Source organism: Oryctolagus cuniculus, chromosome 6, assembly GCF_051225735.1.
Source record: "Oryctolagus cuniculus isolate XC-2025 breed Fujian yellow rabbit chromosome 6, ASM5122573v1, whole genome shotgun sequence".
NCBI lineage: Eukaryota > Metazoa > Chordata > Mammalia > Lagomorpha > Leporidae > Oryctolagus > Oryctolagus cuniculus.
Window position 1 is genome coordinate 44,276,903 of NC_142872.1, and position 19,860 is coordinate 44,296,762.

At 40.9% G+C, this 19,860-nt stretch overlaps 1 protein-coding gene across 1 annotated transcript in view; it reads left to right on the forward strand.

Annotated features, from left to right (window-relative positions):
* The window catches only part of SGCD (sarcoglycan delta), a 1,076,594-nt gene that overhangs the window by 292,440 nt on the left and 764,294 nt on the right, over positions 1-19,860 (forward strand). The window contains exon 2 of the mRNA XM_051844412.3: positions 10,529-10,694. The gene's annotated coding sequence lies outside the window, so the exon portion shown is untranslated. The remainder of the gene's footprint in view (positions 1-10,528; positions 10,695-19,860) is intronic.

The window sequence follows — 19,860 nt, forward strand, 5'->3', positions numbered from 1 at the left end:
GATGACTTTGAGATGCAGATGCATATGCTGGACATAGATGTCTTTTCTTTTAGGCCTTTGTCACACACACATAAGCTCATATCTGACTTCCTACCTAACAGTTTGATGAACTGAAATCCCTGGTGTCTCAGTGTATTGGGCTATTAAAATCACCCTGATTGTCCTTTTGCTTGCCTTTGCCTCCTTCTTCTAGTGTGTTTCTGTGGTTAAATCATTAATATTTGTAGAATTATGCCTTGGCTGAAGGGCAACAATGAATCTGCTCCCCTTTATTTGCTTTAAAAGTTGTCTTAATTTTAGATCTTATTCTGAATATTTTATTTTAGTTTCTGAGCAATTACATTTCAATTAATCTTTATAAAAATAATTTTCCCTAACTAATGAGTATTTACATTTCTCATTTTAATTCAACTGCAGATTTAATTTGTATATTTTAGAAGGGAAATAATTTAAAGTGCTTCCCTGAAAGCCAGGTATGAGTCATTATAAATACTCAGGTAACCCATTGGCATTTAATTGACCAGCAGTTTGGCATTTAAGCCACCAAACATAGTGGATATTTGTTGCTAAAGACTAGTGAAGATTAGAAATCCAATTAGCCATGCCATATTTTGCTCACCTACTGTTGCCTGGCAAAGCTTAATCTCCACTGGACAGAAATTCAGACCAAGAATTGTCAGTTTGGCAGAAAATAGGAAGTAAAGCATTTATGAAACCAAATGTGGCTATTTTTATTTCTTTCTTTCTTTTTTTTTTTTTTTTGCAGAATTGCTTTTTAATCTTTAGTTTAATCCAGGCCTGTGTAGACTAGCCCTAATTGTCATTGAAACAAAGTATTTTTCAAAAAACACATGAAAACAGACTGGTACTAGGCATGATAAAGACCTTTTTCATACAAACTTGGTAAATACACGTGAAAAAATACTGTGCCGCCTGATACAAGGGGTTAAGCAAGTAATTTTGTTCTGAAGTCTTTATAATTAATAATAATGGTGTCCATTAATAACAATTGTTGTGTGCAGTGCTTTCTATGTGTCAAATGTTTTCTTATATTTAATAAATGAGCTAAGAACTATGAGAATCCAAGTATAGCAGATAAGAAAAGGAGATTTCCAGAGGTTATATGATGCATAGTCCCATAATAACTAGGATAGAGTTGGAAGTTTTTAAAAAATATTTATTTAGGGGCCAGCACTTTGGTCTAGAAGGTAAATCTGCCACCTGCAGTGCCAGCATCTCACATGGGAGCCAATTCCTGTCCATGCTGCTCTACTTCTGATCCAGCTCTCTGCTATAGCCTGAAAAAGTAGTGGAGGATGGCTCAAGCCCTAGGACTCCTGAACCTGCAAGGGAGACACAGTAGAAGCTCTTGGCTCCTGGCTTTCATGATGGCCCAGCTCCAGCCATTGCAGCCATTTGGGGAGTGAACCAGCGGATGGAAGACCTCTCTCTCTCTCTCTCTGCCTCTCTGAAACTTTACATTTGAAATAAATAAATAAATCTTAAAAAAAAGAAGCATTCTCCAGGAATGCTTGTTCACTCAGCAGGTGACCGCAACAGCCAGAGGTGTGCTGATCTGAAACCAGGAGCCAGGAGCCTCTTCCGGGTCTCTCATGCGGGTGCAAGGGCTCAAAGTGTTGGGCCATCTTCCACTGCTTTCCCAGGATACAGCAGAGGGCTGGCTCGGAAGAGGAGCAGCCAGGTCTTGAACCAGCACCCATATGGAATGCTGGCACTGCAGGCAGCAGCTTTACCCGGTATGCCACAGCTCTGGCCCCATAGAGTTGCAATTTGAACCCCAATCTTTCTGATTAAGAGTTTATTTTGCTAAGTGCTACATCTTAGGATAATCATTCTAGCAGATGTCTGAGAGCCTTTAAAATGTGTGTGTAGCTTCAAAATGGTTCTGAGCTCTTCCCTCCACAACTCTCCCCTTCCTCATGTTCTACTCCAGGGTCTATTTGCGATTTAACATTCAAATGGCACTGCCTGGCCATTTCCTACCCTTGCACTAATCTCAGTTTTACCCTGAGGACTCACTTGGCACACAATAAGACATTGTCCAGTGGTTTCTTTACAGCTGTGGAGCCTCCTAGCAGCCCTGGGAGTTCTCACATCCCAGGAAACTCTCAGAGGTAGGATTGGGAGCAGCAGGATGTAAAATCTGAGCAGAAAGCAGTAGGCTGTGTTTCATTTGAGTGTGGCAAGACTGATAGAAGAAAAGGTCCTGAACCTTCCAGAGAACTCAGGGATGGGAAGGCATGGGTCATCACCTGGGGGCATCTTTCACAGTGGGTAGAGAGGTGCTTGACTGAGCTTGCACTGTATGCGCAAAACTGTACTAAGTGGCAAGGGAAGATACAAAAGGAACAGAGCATGTGGCCTCTGCTGCAGGGGGATGTTTCAAGAGACGGATTCCTCAGGAAACCACCAGGAATTCTCCACTGAAATCATAAGCAGTCCTCTTCAAAGTGGTCACCTTAGTGATTTTGCAATAATTTCAGCAATGCTGCTGCTGCTCATTTGCAAAAGCCCTTTGAACACTACTTTCAGATGTCTTTTGAGGCCCACAAAAAAGTTGGCCTGCATTCAAAGCAGGTCTCAGTTTTATTACCCAGATTAGTCACCTGAACTAATTTGAACTCTTCCCAATAATCAATGCTAACTTTCAAGGACACAGGTTTTTCTGTCATTGTGGCTATTGACAAAGATAACGTAGACACTGTCAAAGAAGTTCTTAAGCTTTGTTTTGGTATCCACCATGTGCCCAGCTCATCAGACAGCTTATCATACACATGCAGTAAAGAGTTTTTTCGCTTGAATTTTGAAAGCCAACACTGACGAGTGTGCATGGAATAATTGATAACTTTTCATCAATTTTAAAATTTGTATTTATAATTTTGATAAAACACTTATTTGATATCTCCCTGAAGCATTTATGTAGTTACAACTGTAGTATTAAAATGAGTTCAAAAGTCATTGAATCCCTTCTTCCCTGTATGCGTCTTCTGGAGTCTCATGGTTTGTTTTAGGGTTGCCCAGCCTGGTCCGCAAATTGATCTAGAACAGTAGCAGTGGAGGTGATGACGGCATCCTTTGAGCGATCCTTTCGAGTAGGCATTGTTGCAGTTGTATTTCATCTACTGCTTATTTAATCCTTACAACTGACCCCTGAAGAAACTGTTATTGTTACCTCTCCATTCGAAAGATAAGAAAACAGAGACTCATGGAATAAATGTAAACATAATGTCCCGACTAATAAAAGTATGGATCATTCAGAAACAACTCCAGTCTTCCTTCTCCACTTTGCTGTGATAATAAGACTTTCATTAGGCGCTTCATTGGAAACATAAAATTTTAATGTTTTATTTTCACCAAAATAATATTTTGTATGAAATAAAAAGAAACTTCCTTGCATATCAGTCTAATAAAAATCTCCTGAAGTTGAGGCATCCCAAAGCTGAAGCTCATTTATTGTTCTTAGGTTACACCCTTACCACACTCATCGTGCATGACCCGATTTCTTTGGAAATTGTCCTCGACAATACCTCCTTGCCATAGCCATGGAAAAGCATCTGCCTCTGTTTCAGATCCGTTTGGCTTTTCTACATGCCTCTGTCCACAGTGATATTTCCATTTAAGCAAATTGGAGCTTTCCTTTTGACCTAAACAGGCTTTATCATCTTTTTATCAACCATAAATAAGAGCACCATTTTGGGGGAATGTACCTGGGGCTGCCTTTTGTACTCAGCAATAAATACAGATGTGTTGGGGCAGACATTTGATATAGGAGTTGATGCCATTTGGGATGTCTGTATAGATTATTACAGTACCTGGATTCAAGTTGTACTAGATTTCTACCAATGAATATCCTAATAGGCAGCAGGTATTGGCTTAAGTAGTTGTGCCTCTGCTGTCCACAAAGGAAACCCTGATGGAATTCATGGCCTTGCCTGGCTTAGTCCTGGGTGTTGTGGGCATTTGGGGAAGGAACCAGTTGAAGGAAACTCAATCTCTGTCTCTCTGTCTCTCTCTGTCTCTCTCTCTCTCTCAAGTGAATAAGTAAATAAGAATTTAATACAACTTAAGATACTGTTTTCCTCTAACCAATCCATATTGTACTGTACTATACTAACTTGCCAACAGACATAAATTGCCTTTTTAAGCTTTCACTTTGCATTAATGAGGGTGCTGGGCCTTCAAGCAGGAATGAAGAATGTGCGGGTAATTTGTGTCAGGGTTAAGACTGGATACCAGAGTTCTGATTCGAAAGCCCAGACAATTTCCTGATGTCGTGTGGCCAGACTGTTGTACCTCTGCTGCTGGCTGGAAGCATGGATATTTTCTCAGGTCTGCACAAAAAGATCTGTATTCGCAGTGTACGTTAGCTTTCTAGAGTGTCAGTGAAAGCCAGTGTAGATTTATCATTCCTCTTGGACCCCTAGATACCCATCCCTGTGACTTTGTGGCTGCCCTCTCTGAGCAGACAAGTAGGTCCTGGAATTGTTTATGCCTATCTGGGAGCAGGAGAGTGAAAAGTTTTGAAGGCCACTTTGAGATAGTGGGGCTAGAGTCGTATTTACTTACCCTCACAAGGTTCAAGCAGCCTGTTTGGTGCACCTCCACCCTGTACACTAGGAGAAGTAAGGGTTGTGGTGATGCTAAATATTGTTCCTAGTTGCTGTAACCTTGAAATGAGACCTTGGTTCCGTATCCTTCAATCTGTCTTAAGTAGACATCCATGATACCTGATGCTGCTGCAACCAGGTAGCCCCGAGTTCCCTCTTTGAAAGCATCCTAGCCTTTAGCCTGCTTTATCAGTATCAGACCTTCTTGGTCCATGACCATGATCCCCTCCCTACAGAAGAGGGAGCTCACCTGCTAGGGGTAATCTTTGTCCTCTCCGTCTATTGTACTTGAGATCCTATTTGTGGTCACAGTGGCTAATGCTGCTTAATTCCTGACACTGAATTAGGGAGGTTTTTTTTGTCATGTCTCAGTTATACTCTCTCCATTGCTATGTCTTTTATTTCATTTGTAAAAATGTAGGCGTAGAGACTTGGGGAACCTGCCTGGGACTCTATAAAATGATAGATTTGCTTCTTTGAGTTAAACCATTTTTAAAATAATCCCTAAATGTTTGCCAGTCTGATTACTCTCTTACAACAGCATGCATTGACTTAGAACACAAACCCGTTGAAACGCTCTGATGCCATGAGAAGTATCTGGAAGTCCTACATTCTGTATATCCCTCTCCAAACTAATGAACCACCATCCTTTAATAAATATCCACCCAGTCAATGTAAGACCATGCCAACTTGACTTCAGCAGCTATTAACCTACACTCTAATCTCAGAGTTTCACAGGAAGCCAAAGGTGTTTTTTTTTTTTGTAGAAAAGTTCTTTATTCATTTCTTTAATTAAAAGGCAGAGTGGGAGAGGGAGAGGGGGAGGGGGAGGGGGAGGGGGAGGGGGAGGGGGAGGGAGAGGCAATGGCAACGAGAGAGATCTTCCATCCACTGGTTTCCAAATGACTGCAACAACCAAGGCTGTGCCAGGCTGAAGCCAGGAGGCAGAAACTCCATCCTTGTCTCTCACATGAATGGCAGGAACCTAGGTACTTGTGCCATTATTTGCTGCTAACCCAGGCACATTTGCAGGAAGCTGATGGGAAGTGGAGCAGCCAGAACTCAGCACAAACTCTGATACAGTAGACCAGCATTGCTAGCGATGGCTTAACCCATTGTGCTACATTGCTGGCCCCCAGAGGAAGCAAATTTTGGTATCATGTTCTAAGTTCAAGTTCCAAGTATTCATTTACCAGTGTTGAAAAGCTATTAATTTTTTCATAACAATTAATATAAATTTATAAATTTGGCAACTATTTTGGCTTATCTGAGTCAAGGTATTCTCATCTATAAAGTGAGGATAATACTCTTTCTTACAGGGTTTCCTTTTTTTTGTATCATTACCCATAGTTTATTATTTAAAAAAACTGTAAATTTCAAGGATCTAATTAACTTGCATATCATCCCACCAGTAATAAATGGCAATAATGAGCATAGAGTGGAGAAGAGGTTACATGGAGCTATAATTTAAACCATCAGGTAGTGACTATGCTGTACAGTGAATTAACAGATAGAAAAATATGTTAGTCTATATAGTACTCATAAACTAACCAGTGTTTCATTGATAAAAATCACAGGATTTCTATAAGAAATTAAAACCCTGTGTGGTATAACACTTCCTAAAAGCTTGGCAGAAGTCAAATTGTTCTCACGACAGCATTTTGACAGCATTTCTGTTGATACACGTCAACAAGTTGCAAGAGGCCATGGCATGCACAAGTGTGGGTCACTGTACCGGTGTTTGAATTGCCAGCTGTTAGCTTCTAGTTGGCTATGTAAACCTGGGTGAGTGACATAACCTCTGTGAACCTCATTTCTCTCAAAGTGGAAGTGACAATAACGCTCCTGGATTTCTAGAGTTGTGAAAATTCAGTAAAGTTAGCTTGGGGGTAAGTGCTCACTTGGAGCTGTATGGAATTAACACTGGTTTGCCTCCAATAGCAGATGATCCTCAGATGTTAATTTTGCATGGTCCCATTCCACCAATCAAATCTTAAGCAGTTGTTGCTATGAACAGTCTTGTGTTTTCAGTTATTTGGCAGAGATTTTTGTAAATGTATTTATTGTGTGTGTGTGTATGCCTTTATTGCCTGACACTTTGGACATTGGCAGTGGTCATCAGCAGGCATTTTTCCCTGTACTACTTCCTTTTTTTTTTAAAGCATCCCTCATTGCTTCACCCTCAGCTATGGGAGAGTTCAGCAATTCCCTGCTCGCCTGAGTGCCTGGCAGATGGTAAAATGCCGTGGGAACTGAAGCTGAGCTACACCTTCCCTGTGATGAGTGTCTCTGTCCATTTAAGGTCCACTTATCATCTCGACTCCTCAGCTTAGCAAGCGAGAGTTGTCACACTTGGAGGGAAGTTCCCCATGTCATCAGCGGAGGTAGAGGAGCATGTTGTGAAACCAGCTGCCATGAAATTGAATTACAGGTGTCTTATTCTCCCAGCTTTAAATTGCTCCATTATCGCATGGGCCTTTCTGTTTGTTTGGAACAAATAACTGCAATTTACTAGGATGCTAAGAGATGAGGGTATAAGCAGTCAGGGGTTGTTTAAGGTTTCCATAATGATGGAAAATTACTCCTATCCATTTCAAGTATGGTTTCTCTCCCAAGCCAGCACGCTGAAATGTGAATGGAGGAAATGCCTCACTTCTTAATACACTTCTTGCAGCACAATGCTCTTTTTAGAGGTGTCCCAGGTTTCTTTAATGCTCTGAACCGCACACCCAATCAGTTTTATTTATTATCCCATGGAATATGTTCAGTAATGACTTCTGAGGCAGCCAGGAGAGAATGGACAATTTCCTTTCACTGCCTTGATCTCCTCAACCCATTTCCTCTTAATTTGGTGGAGATAATGTGGAGCCACTGGAACTGGCAGCCACAGAGACACTTTCAGGAGGAAGCACGGAGGCACCCCATTTCTGGCTCATAATGGAGCCTGATTGGAAATGATTTCCATGTGCTGCTTTGTTCAGTGGATATATTTTAGTTTGCCAAAGAGTGCGTGCTATTGGTTTCCTTTCAAGATACAGTGTATGTAATCATATGGTTTGGGATTCCCTCCCACCCACAGGACTCTTCACAAATTGATAAATTGCCTTAGCTCTACAAGGTGGTTGGGATGGGGCGATGGTCAGTCTTATACAAAATAGGCTTTACAGTGCTTGTGCCTTTCTGAAAGTCATGCAAAGGTGTTGCAGGAAATGATCAATGTGCATTTTGTGTGGCTGTTCTCATTTTAAAAATGATTTGTAGACTCTTCCAAATGACAACTGCCTATCAGTAGTAATTGAGACGTTACTCATGAAATAATATTTGGCATTAGCTGGGAGATTTGCTTAAGTTGCATATGGCATATGGGTGTTTTTGGATTTTGTTCTTGAGGTACTTATGGTTTTAGTCAATTTTTTTGATAAATGTGTATAAATACATTCTTTGTGTAGAACTCCCATAACGAAGAACACAAGAATTTATACTTGCATCCCCACCCTCCAACTTATTCCCTGCCTCACTCATCCAAATCAAGTCTGTCTTGTAGATGTTTTTACTTGAATGGCCATGCATTAAATATTCCACAGAGCAATATAGAGTTTCATTTTTTGGTTATTTTAAAGTAAATGTTGAAATCTTTACTTAGTATAGAGTTGGTCTTCTGTGTATACAGTTAATTGAAAATGAATCTTAATGGAGAATGGGACTGGGAAAGGGAGTGGGAGGAGGAAGTGAGGTAAAGTGGGGGTGGGAGGGTAGTATAGAGGGAGAATCACTATATTCCTAAAGTTGTACTTAAGAAATTTGTATTCATTAAATAAACAGTTTCATTGGGAAAAAATATTGCTTAGGATGCATCTCATGCTTTATGTTTAATAATTTCAGTATTAGTCATTTCAAAACACATTGTTATTTACACTCAAAAATAAATAGGAATGTTATTTTTCTTGTATCTTGTGCTTTTTGCTTAGCACTATTTTTAGAGATGTCTACATTAATCCATCCATCTGTATTGTTGATCAAGCTATATCTAGAAAGATTTTTTGAAGAGCTGATTATTCTAGATGTGGATGAACCACAACTTCTCATGTTGGTTGACATTTCAGTTTCACTGATTTGCTTTTACAAAAACAGATGTTGCTATGAAGAAACGTGTACATCTCTTTATACATGGGTATGCTGTATCTCTAGGTTACATACGTAGTTTTTGCTGCAACACTGCATTATTGAAATCTGTTAACTGATTATCCTAATGATGGACTAAAAATGACATGTAGACAATGCTAACTAATACAAATTTTAAGATTGTGAGCATTCTGGCCCATGGGGTTACACTGGACAAAGGTGTTCAATTAGAATTTAAACATAATGATGATTTATTAGTATTTATTTGCCTGTAAGCTATGCTGCAGAGCTCAATACACACACACATCAAGATGTAAGAGAACTGTGAAAATTAAAACCAAATAAAAGAACCCATGATAATCAACCTTTGGATCATTTCCCATAAAAGTAAAAATGAATGTGTGCTCCAGAAAGGCTGAGAAAAAATGAGTTTGAGCTATTTCAATGTGTTCTGCAAAGGGCATGTGGTGTGAGGGTAATAAGCAGCTTCTGTAAGACAGAGTTAACCATAACCAGTGTCCTGGTGGTGTCATAAAGATGAAATGAGCCACTGGGTGGCAAATGCCAAGCCTGGGACTGGCCACCCTGTGGGTCATCAGTATAATGTTTAGAAACTATCATCACTGTAAACCCCATCACTCATTATCTTTCTGGCATGGGTCAAGTTAACTTAATCTGACGAGGCCTGCTATCCACTCCGCAAAAGAGGAAGTCTTGTTGGATACTAAGATTCTTTGCAGATTTTCCATTTGGGCTATTTTTTTATTTTGAAAATGGAAGATCCCCTCATTGTCTCTGCTCTTCTTTGTGATGACCTGACACACACACATACACACACACACACACACAATACAATTTAGGTTGGTGATACTATAGAATTTAGAGCTTTTGTAGGCAGAGCCTCAATATAGTCAAGGGGTAGGATCCCACTGTAGTATGAGGGATCCTCTGTATTTAGGACAATTGTAATCTACAGAAAGAACCGTCTCATTCTCGCCCAGCCCACAACCCCTTCCCACAGATCTGCTCGCTCAGTCTCCCTCAATGTGGCCTCATTCCTCCTCTTGCTCTCAAGTTCTGCCTCGCCCAGAGATTGTCACTTAAGCAGGGAAAATCACTAAGACAACTTCAATCCCTCTTAATTTAGGTCCTTTATATGAGAAATATTTACATACAATAATTAATTTGTTCGTTCAGTACTTTATAAATATCAAATGTGAGTATGTACTGGACTGACGGGGTTAAACACAGTAAAACTCCTTGCTTCATGAAGGATTCATTTTAGCATTGAGTACTGGACAATAAATAGCTAGGCAGATAGTAGATATTGTATTTTATTCTTAATATACATCATTGTGAAGGAAAAAAACAAATACAGTATAGGTTTTCAGGTATAGCCCCTCGGAGTACTATCCTTTCATTAGCAATTTGAGTGACTGTATCATAAAGTTTATATCTGTGTGTATATATATATATATATGTGTGTGTGTATACATACATGTACTTGTATGTTCATTGCATATATTTGCATATATACATATAAGTGTGTATGTAGATATGTTACATACCTGTGTGTTCCTGACTGCAAGTTAGGTATTATTATCCCCATTAGCAAGTAATAGAGTATCCATCTGATAGTTACCTCAAGCAATGGGAGTTTGTATTTCTAGCTGACAGGAACTCCAGAAAGAGGAAGTTGCAGTTTCTGGTTAGGTAGCTCAGTTTTTTACAGGTTGGTATCTGTAGTTTTCTTAGACTTTTCCTCATGGCTTCCACAGATCCAGGCAGCATCCCTGAATTCCAAGCCAGAACAAGGAAGGAGATACACCTATTCCATCTGACTCTCTTGTTGGAAAGATGGTGGACTCTACGGTTTCCCTCTGAAGTTGTGTTGGGAAGATCAATGTCTCCTGGCTGTCCCTTGCTGCAAAGAAGGCTGAGGAAGTGAGTGAGTAGTTACTATTTCCAAAGTAAAACAAAAAAGGGAAAAGACTTGCACATAAGTGTCGGATTGCTGTTTGCCTTGCCATGAAATGTGTGCTCAGAATCACGTCTACTAAGCTGGGTCTGTCTAGAAGCAAAGTCCAGCTCCTCTAATCTTTGGTAACCTGATTGATTAATTTGTGATGCGGTTTGTCTCTTACAGGATGGGGAGGAGGTGACTAATGTCAGACTAATATCAGCAGCACCATGGAGGGGGCTGAAACAAAGTTTTAGTTGCTGTGTGGCTAATATTGGTATTGTCAACACTCTCTGTTATTTTAAGTAGAATTTCCAAGCACTAAAATTTGTCTGGTCCAACTTTTCGTCTAATTACCCTACTGTTTCCTAAGATTGGCCAGCGATTGATGCATGATGTGTGGCAAATCCAAAGACTACTAAACTGATTGCAGATTCAATTTAGATACAGGATCAGCGGGAAAATTCTGAGGCAAATAGTTTTCTTTGGAAGAAATACTGACAGAATATTACTTGGGAGTAGTCCAAAGTCTCAGAATCCTTCATAGCTATCGAATATCTTTCAGTTTGCACTTGTTTGTATCTGTATTGACTTACTTGCTTTGCAAAGCTACTCTTGGAAAATAAGTCAGAAATCGTTATTGACATTACTTTTGGTAAACTGATGCCTAGGCGAAACTCAATGATTTAAAATGCTAAAACATTTTTTCTTAATCATGGGTTCCTTAGTCTGAACAAAGGCAACACCAACATCACACTCATAGAGGCGGATTTAATTTCTCTCTTTCATACACACAGGTAACTGCCTCATAGAATTTCCTCCTATGTGGAAATTCTAATAGCAGTTGCTTATACACAGCATAGATATTCCTCCACACATATCTTTTCAGTTACCCAAGCATGTGCTAAAAATCTCTCAAAGTTTAGAGCATCAAGTCTTTTAAAAAGACTTTGTGGCCATTTCTGATTGAAGGGAAGCTAACTTTTCCAAGATGAAAACAATACAGAAATGTTTGCAATACATAGTGAAAGCTTTCTCTGGTTACATCCCACAAGGATAAGCAGCGTGATCTGATTAGTTTATAGCCTTTCAGGAACTTTCCAATACATTTGCAATCATTATTAATTATTATTAATTATTTTGTCCTCATTAATGGATATGATAGTGTTTGCAAATTTTGTTGCCTAGTAATATATTGTGAACATTTTCCATACCAGTATATTTGTATCTACATGATTATTTTAGTGTATGTATGGTATTTTTTAAAGAATGAATTATAAATCTTGTAGCCCATCCCCTAATAATGGCCATGTAATTTTCCCCAAATGTTTAATGTTGTAGTGGTTAACATATATATGTGTATCATTAAACAGATGTTTAGTATTTCCATATGAAAACACCCAGAAAAAATACAGACTACTTAGAAAGTAGACACATTTAAAATTTGTAAACATTACAGAATTCTCCCCTATCAGCAGTTTAGGAATGTCTGTTTTCCTATACTCTCACCAGCACTGGTTATTATGTATCTTTGGTCCTTGCTAATATGAAAGGCAAAATGGTTATATATATCTTCTAATTTGCAATTATTGGATTAACACTGATTTCAAGCATTATTACACATGACTATTGGTCACTGTTTTGTCAGTCACATCCTCATGCCCTTTTGCTTGTATTTATTCAGGTTTTCTTGTGATGAAACTTTAGATGTTACAGGCTTTAACCCACATGCCATGCATGTTGTTGATCTTTTTCCCAATTACATTGTCCTTCATCTTTTAACTGTGTTTATGGTGCTTTGGCTATATGAACTTTAATTTTTATGGTGAAATATGCTGATACTTTTTCTTTCTTAGTTCCTGGTCTTACTGCAATGCAAAGAAAAGTCAGATACATTCTGATTATCCACTATTTCAAGTTGTATATCCATGCTGAGTGGAGCTTTGGCAACATGGGAGCTCACCGGACTTGAATAATTATGTCTCTGTGGCTGGTATTTACCTACACCCATTTGCAACGTAGTCCAACCAGGATTTAATAACCCATAGCATATTTGCTCAGACTTTCTAATTTTCTAACCATTTGAAATTGGTCCTGGAAGATGAATGACTTACTTTTTTTAAAGTGGTTCCTTTAAATTCAGTTCTTCCATGAGAAAGTTTTTTTTTTTTTTTTTTTTGACAGGCAGAGTGGACAGTGAGAGAAACGGAGAGACAGATCTTCCTTTTTCCATTGGCTCACCCCCCAATGGCCACTGTGGCCTGTGCACTGCACTGATCTGAAGCCAGGAGCCAGGTGCTGCTTCTGGTCTCCCATGCGGGTGCAGGGCCCAAGCACTTGGGCCATCCTCCACTGCCCTCCCAGGCCACAGCAGAGAGCTGGCCTGGAAGAGGGGCAACCGGGACAGAATCTGGCGCCCCGACCGGGACTAGAACCCAGTGTGCTGGCGCCGAAAGGCAGAGGATTAGCCTATTGAGCCACAGCAGTGGCCCTCATGAGAAAGTTTTTAAAGAGTGCTTTGGCTCTTTGCTAACTTAACCAGCAGCAAGTTAACTTCTTAGACAGTGTCATTTTGTTTTGCCCAGCTGTTTTCTTGAATGATATTCTACATTTAACCCAAACTTGTCAATGGTGATGTGTTTGTTAAATGAATGGGTTCAAAATAAACATGGTCAGGTGAGTGGGGGAATGATTGGCATTTGGCCACTCAATTATGTCTTCAAGTGAGTGTGACCATATGAACAAAAATGACACATAGAATGAAATCTGTGGAATCCTTACCCATGTGGTGATTATGAGGAATATGATAGCCCTGGGCTTGCATTCTGACTTCTCCCCTTAATAATTACTTGGGGAACCTTGCTTAACTTTTGAAGAGCTCAGTTTCTTTGACTCTGAAATGGGAGTAAGGCTTGCAGTGGCAGCTCCCGAAGAATCACTCATTTTGTCATTTCAGACATTCATCTCCCTGCTGAGCTGAGTATGAATATATGAGTGATCTGGACTCAGGTGCAGGCAGTATTTAAAAATCATAGCAGATGAAAGTAAGGGATTGAATGAAGCTGAGTAGAACTGCCATTAATTTGGCATTTTATAAGCAAGTTCTCTCTGGCAGTCAATCCATGCTGTCTGTGAAAGTAGCCCAACTTTTCATTTTTATTTTATTTTTTACATCTCAATCTTTTGTGACTTAAAACTGATGACATCTGAATATTTCTCAAGCAGTTACTGCATATTTATGAAGACCAGTTAATCTATGGAAAAGGAGAGAGAGAGAGAGAAATCATTAAATTTTAGAGCTGAGTGACTTTAAGGTGTATGACAGTAGAGGAAATTGAGATCCAGACAAGTTATGTTATTTTTTCCAGCATCAAATATTAGTAATAATGATAAACAGTGACCTCTACAGAGCTGTAAAAAGATGAGACCTTGGGAGGATTCCGTTACATCTTATATAGGGGTGATGTACACGGCGAGATGGATTTCTCCTCACACCCTCTATATCCCTGCATGTCATAGGCCGTCTAGAGACCAGGAAGTATATTCCCCCCGGAGATCTCACTCACAGGCTTTGCAGCAATGTCCAGAACACAGATAGATGCAGCTTCTATGAGATGAGCAGTGGCGGCGTGCTGCCTGTGGGTAGTGAGTTCCCTGCTGTGCAGGCTGGAAGGTCAGCTGTTGGCTGCATCAGTACTGTTTCCTTAGAGACAGCCTGGTTCACAAGGATGTGGGAGGAATAGTGGCTCCATGGTGGGATGCCCCACTGGAGGACGGGAGGTCTCTGGAGGTGAACTTCCTTCTCTGATCATGGCCGCTCTGTGGCTGGGCTGCCTGTCTTGGACCTCTCTGACTTTTCATCATCCTAGCGATACCCCTGTCTCTTTTATTTCTCTCATGCAGGACATCCATTCTAACACACATTGGAAATTTGTTTCGCTGTCCGGGCCATCTTCTCCTAGACCTATTTTCTGTGCCCAAGAGACCACCCATTCCCTGGGAGTGGAAATTGACTCTTGCTCATCTTCTCTGTAGTTTCTGCTGTGTCACCCCTCCTGGAAGAAATGACTAGGGAACTAAAATGCCTTGGAGATGAATGAAGAAGAGTTGAGACAGAAAGAAATCTTTACAGTAAAAACATTTTGTGGGGACTTCTGCCATATTATCCTGCCCCCCGAATGTCAGTGTCACAATCATCATCACCATCATCATCATCAGTACTGTCTGTGCCCTCACCACTGTCACTGTCAGGCGAATGCATTTACTGAGGACTGGTTGGAAGAGTGCCAGCAAATATCTTTAGCACATGATGTAATTTTATTTCACAGATTCCCCTTAGCTCTGGTCCTGTTATTTTCTCCATTATATAAATGAGAAAACTGACACTTGTAGGGATCAAATAACTTGCCTAACCCAGTGATCTGAATTGGGCTATGTTGTCCTCAGGGGACACTCGGCGTTGTCTGGAAACATTGTGATTGTCGTGAACAGGAAGGTACTACTTGCTAAAGATCCAACAGTGCACAAGACAGGTCCCCGTTGCAAGGAATTATCCTGCCCAAAATGTCAGTAGTGCTGAGGCTGAGAAACTGTGGTCTCACATGGTATATTAAGAAGGTGAAAAGTGTTCTTATCATGAATAGGCATTGTTGAATTTTTCTTTAATGCATTTCCTATATCCAGATAATCATGTATTATTTTTTCGTGAATCTGTCTAATGGATTCTAACAATAGATTTTCAAATGTTAAAACTATTCTTTCATTATGAGGATAAAATCTACTTAGTCACAGTATGATATTGTTTGTATGAAAATTTAAAACATACAGAGTGATACTGTATATTATTATGGATATTTATATGCCTTGTAAAAGCATTGCAAAACCAAGCTGTAGGGGAACATACACACAAATTTTAGAATAATGGTTACCTCTGAGAATGAAAGGCTTGGAAATCAATGGGGAGGGTTCTTTAACAGAGTTTCATGTTATTTTATTTCTTTAAATATGGGACTGAACTACAGTGTAAACACTTGTTAAATCTATGGTATGTACTCTTACATTATTTTCCATATTTTTGGATGTTTAAAATATTTAATAGTTGGAAAGAGAAATGAAGAATACAAATAGAGCTAAAATGATATAAATGCTACATACTGAATACCAACTAAACAACACCAGCTCCAGGACTCAAAGTCAGGTATCAGTGTCTTACAGTCCAGGCTCTGAACTTTCTTCCCATGCTACTCGACTACACAAGGCACTGCTGAATGATGTGATAGGGACATGAGCTTATGGTGTGCCAGGCTTCCAGGCACTTTGCTGAGGAGGTGACGGGCCTTCACTCATTTAATCTTCCCAGTAACCCTATGCACTTAAGCACTGCTACCTTCTTCATGATATAGATGAAGACACTGCCATGGAGAGAAAGTGTGTGAAATTTGCGGTATGTTCGCTTACTGCCACTTGTTCTTGCTCTTCCCCATAGAAGTGGCCATGACTCAGGGTTCCCATGGACTGAACAAAAAGCAATAAATATGGCTGGTCTTTAGGCATCATCACTGCTCCTGCCTTCTCTTTCATCCCGCATTTTCGTCAGTCATCAAATCCTACTCATTCCTCAAGCTGCACTGCCATTCTCCTGTCTTTGTCACTGTCCTCATCTTGGTTGCCATTGTCTTTCACTTGGAATTGGGTATTCACAGCTCCCCCAGTTCATGGTTTAGCCCCCTTTTATTCATCTTCTAGACCCCAGCAGAGTGATTAAAATGCAGACTGGGCCTCGATTTCCCCTCCAGGCTTCAGAAAAGCCTAGAATAGGAAGAATAGCTTTGATACAGTGAACGTCCAGGTCTAAGCTAGCCTATCAGCCGACTTCCTTGCCAGTCTTCTCTTTGCTTCCTAGTTGTGTGGCCAGTCCACCTTGTGCCCCAGGGTCTTTGCAGATGATGCTTCCTTTTCCGGGAGATTCCTCAGCAGCACCTTGGCCTCTTGCACATCCACGTCTCCTGGCTGAGTTGCTGCTTCTGCCATCCATGTAGTGTTCGTATCAGATATTATTTCCTCAGGGAAATTTTCTCTCTTTTCCAAACTTGGCTAGATGCCCTGCTGTTTAACCTCATAGAACGCCATAATCACTCATCATACTACTCACAAGTTTAATTACATAATTGTGCAATTAACTTGTTTCTGGAATACAAACACTAAAATTCTAGTCTCAGAGCTCTTTTCCTTATTGATATTCTTGGGGCATGGTACAGTACCTGGTACATAGTGGGTGTTCAATAAATATTGAAGCGGGTGTCAGCATAAAGGAACTCCCTCTTTGCCCTGAAGTTCTGAAAAGTGAGACTACTGACAGAAGCCGCCCATAAAGAGCTCAACAGGAGAAACGACATTCAAGTTTATTATGTGCCCAGAGCATCTCAGAAAAGTCAGTAACCAACGACCTGATAAAATTTGGAAGCTTATGTGCCCTCTTCATAGAGCAGAGGCAAGAGAGGGGGTGTAAGCAGTTTAGAGGAAGAGTAAATTATTTGTATGGGAGATGAATGGACTTGAAGAACAGACAGTGATAGCCTGGGAAACAGTTCCTCTGTATTCTGAGTGTGATGTCAACTCCACTTGTCTTTCCGTATCCATCACTGTCTCCTGGCTGATGAGTTTCTGGGAACAGGTTTCACAACCATTGTGGATCCTCTGCAGGCTCTGGCCTTTCTAGTCTATAGGGGAGCTTCAAACAAAGCCGCTCCTTGCACTCCAGTGGAAAAGCGGGAGATGAAAGAGCAGCCAGAGGACGGAGAGAACAGACTGCTTTATTTTAAGCTTAGCATGTCCTGGCATGTTTGGATTATTTCCTGAGTCCCTGTAAAGGAATCAATGAATGAATGAATGCATTTCTCTCTATTAAAATGGAGACTAGACAAGAAGCAGAATTGGCTATTCCATTTCTCTCGGCCCAGTGTGATTTTCGCCTGCTCATGGTACATATATCCGAAGGGTAAGTGACAGTTCCGAGTGGTCACCCAGCACGGGTGGCAACAGGTGACCATTAGCAGTGAAAATGTGGAGCCAAACAGCCGTGGAGCCCGAGAAAGTGAGACAACAGAACCTGAAGGTCGTGGAACGGGTTTTCACGGGTGAGGCAGCCTCGTTCAGAGCTGTCAGGAGGGCTCATCTCTGAGCAGAACACAGTGTGATGTAGTTTATTGATATTTGAAATTCTGCTTATCACTCCATTGCCAAACCTCTTGGCTCCGGAATGTTATGTGCATTACAATCACACTGTGTGTATGTAGGATGCAGATTCTATAGCACCCCCTTAAGAGCATTCCGAATCAGGAGGTTCAGGCGAGGGTCCAAGGATTGTAGTACATAGTAGTTGGATAGGGTACCGGGGCAGAGGAGAAATGAAAAAAAAAAAAAAAAATGTTAGAAAATCCCCCAGATTCTCAGCTTCCTGTAACTTTTAAACTAAAGGAAATGCAAGTCATGGTGAAAGTCATCATGAGAGTGTACCAACTGTGTAGATGGCTCACATCTAAGAGGGAGTGATTATGCAGAGTATTACAGCCGTGGAACGAGCTACCTCGTCTCCTGGGCCTGGTGGCTTTTGCTTTTAACTCACACATGGCAAAGATTAACATTGATTTGGTTTCCCTTGTCTAGGCTTAGCCCTCACCAGATAGATAAATATCAACCTGGCCTTTCTTGTTGACTCCTTCTTAATTAAGCTCTAAAACAACAGAAATTGTTAGTCCTCAAAGCTATAAATACAAGCATTTTATGTTATTTTTACAAAACTAGTCTTCAGGAGAACTGTTTCTTTGGAGAGAGTATAGCAGAGGGGAAAGCTGGAGTAAACAAGAAAAAAGAATTAAGGCAGAATATTGTGAAGCTACCAAGTTGCCCTAAAAAGACAACATATTTACAGCAAGACAGTCACTACTTAAACACCTGGTTAAAAAACTGGCCTCTCAGATGACCGATTAGATCATAAACCTGGCCTCATCCTGATTTCATTAGCATGTACACAGGGTGCCTCCTAGGGGACTTGTATTTTCTTAGTCATGCAGCGCTTCACAGCTGGGCTGAAAATGCTGCCACATTATTTTTGAATGCAGGAAACTTGTGATTCCAGACTCTCCTAGGATTTCAAGTCTCTTGCCTGAACAGATTGACACAACAACAGATGGTCCATATTGGATCATTGCAGCTACCTTGGATATTAAGGATGAAACTTTTTGGAATAACAGCTACTGCATTAGCCTCCATCCGTGTGTGCTTAATGTACATATACCTGCAAGAGAGACTGAACTCCATAGCAGAGCTAGAAGCTTCTTAGGGAAGACATATCTGGCACACAATGGTGCTCAATAAATGCTCAAGGTGTTAGATGATTTCACTGGGAGAATCCACATGACTGTTGTTCCAGGGCTTGGTTGACAGAGATCTGTTTCCCTGGGAAGTAGACACTGAGATGCAGTTTAAGGTGCAGGGCCTTTATTAAGGGGAGGGTGAGCTGTGGTACAGTCTCAAAGAAGCCTCTGCCGGATGTATGGGGTGGGGGGTCATGAAGCTGGAATGGCTCTCAGCAGTAGTCCCTAGTTGAGTGAGGATGCTAGGATTCTTCTCTCTCTCTGGACCAATGATTGGGTTTAGGCGGGACCCCAAGGGTGACTCCCAGAGAAGGGTGGCACTGCCAACTGTTGTGCTAGAAGCACTTCCGGCACTAGGTGAAGGAGTTGCAGGCATTGCCCATCACAGAGTGTTCTAAGCTGATGCTGGGAGCCCCAGAGGGGCTGACTCAGATGACTGTGTGCCATGCACTACATGCTTGTGTTATGCCCACATTCATAGGTTGAAATTCTAATCTCCAAGATGATGGGATAAGGAGGTAGGGCCTTTGGGAGGTTATTAGGCCATGAGTCTGGAGCCCCTGTGAGTGGGATTAAGAGCCCTGACAAGGCAAGGCAGAGCCCTGAACTCTGAGTCATGTAAGGAGGAGAGGCTGTCCATCTGTAACCCAGACGAGGGCCCTCGCCAGAAGGAAACCAGGCTAGCACCCTTATCTTGGACTTCCAGCCTACTCAGCTGTGCGAAAAAACATTTCTGCTGTTTGTAAGTCATTTGGTGTACGTCATTTATTATAGC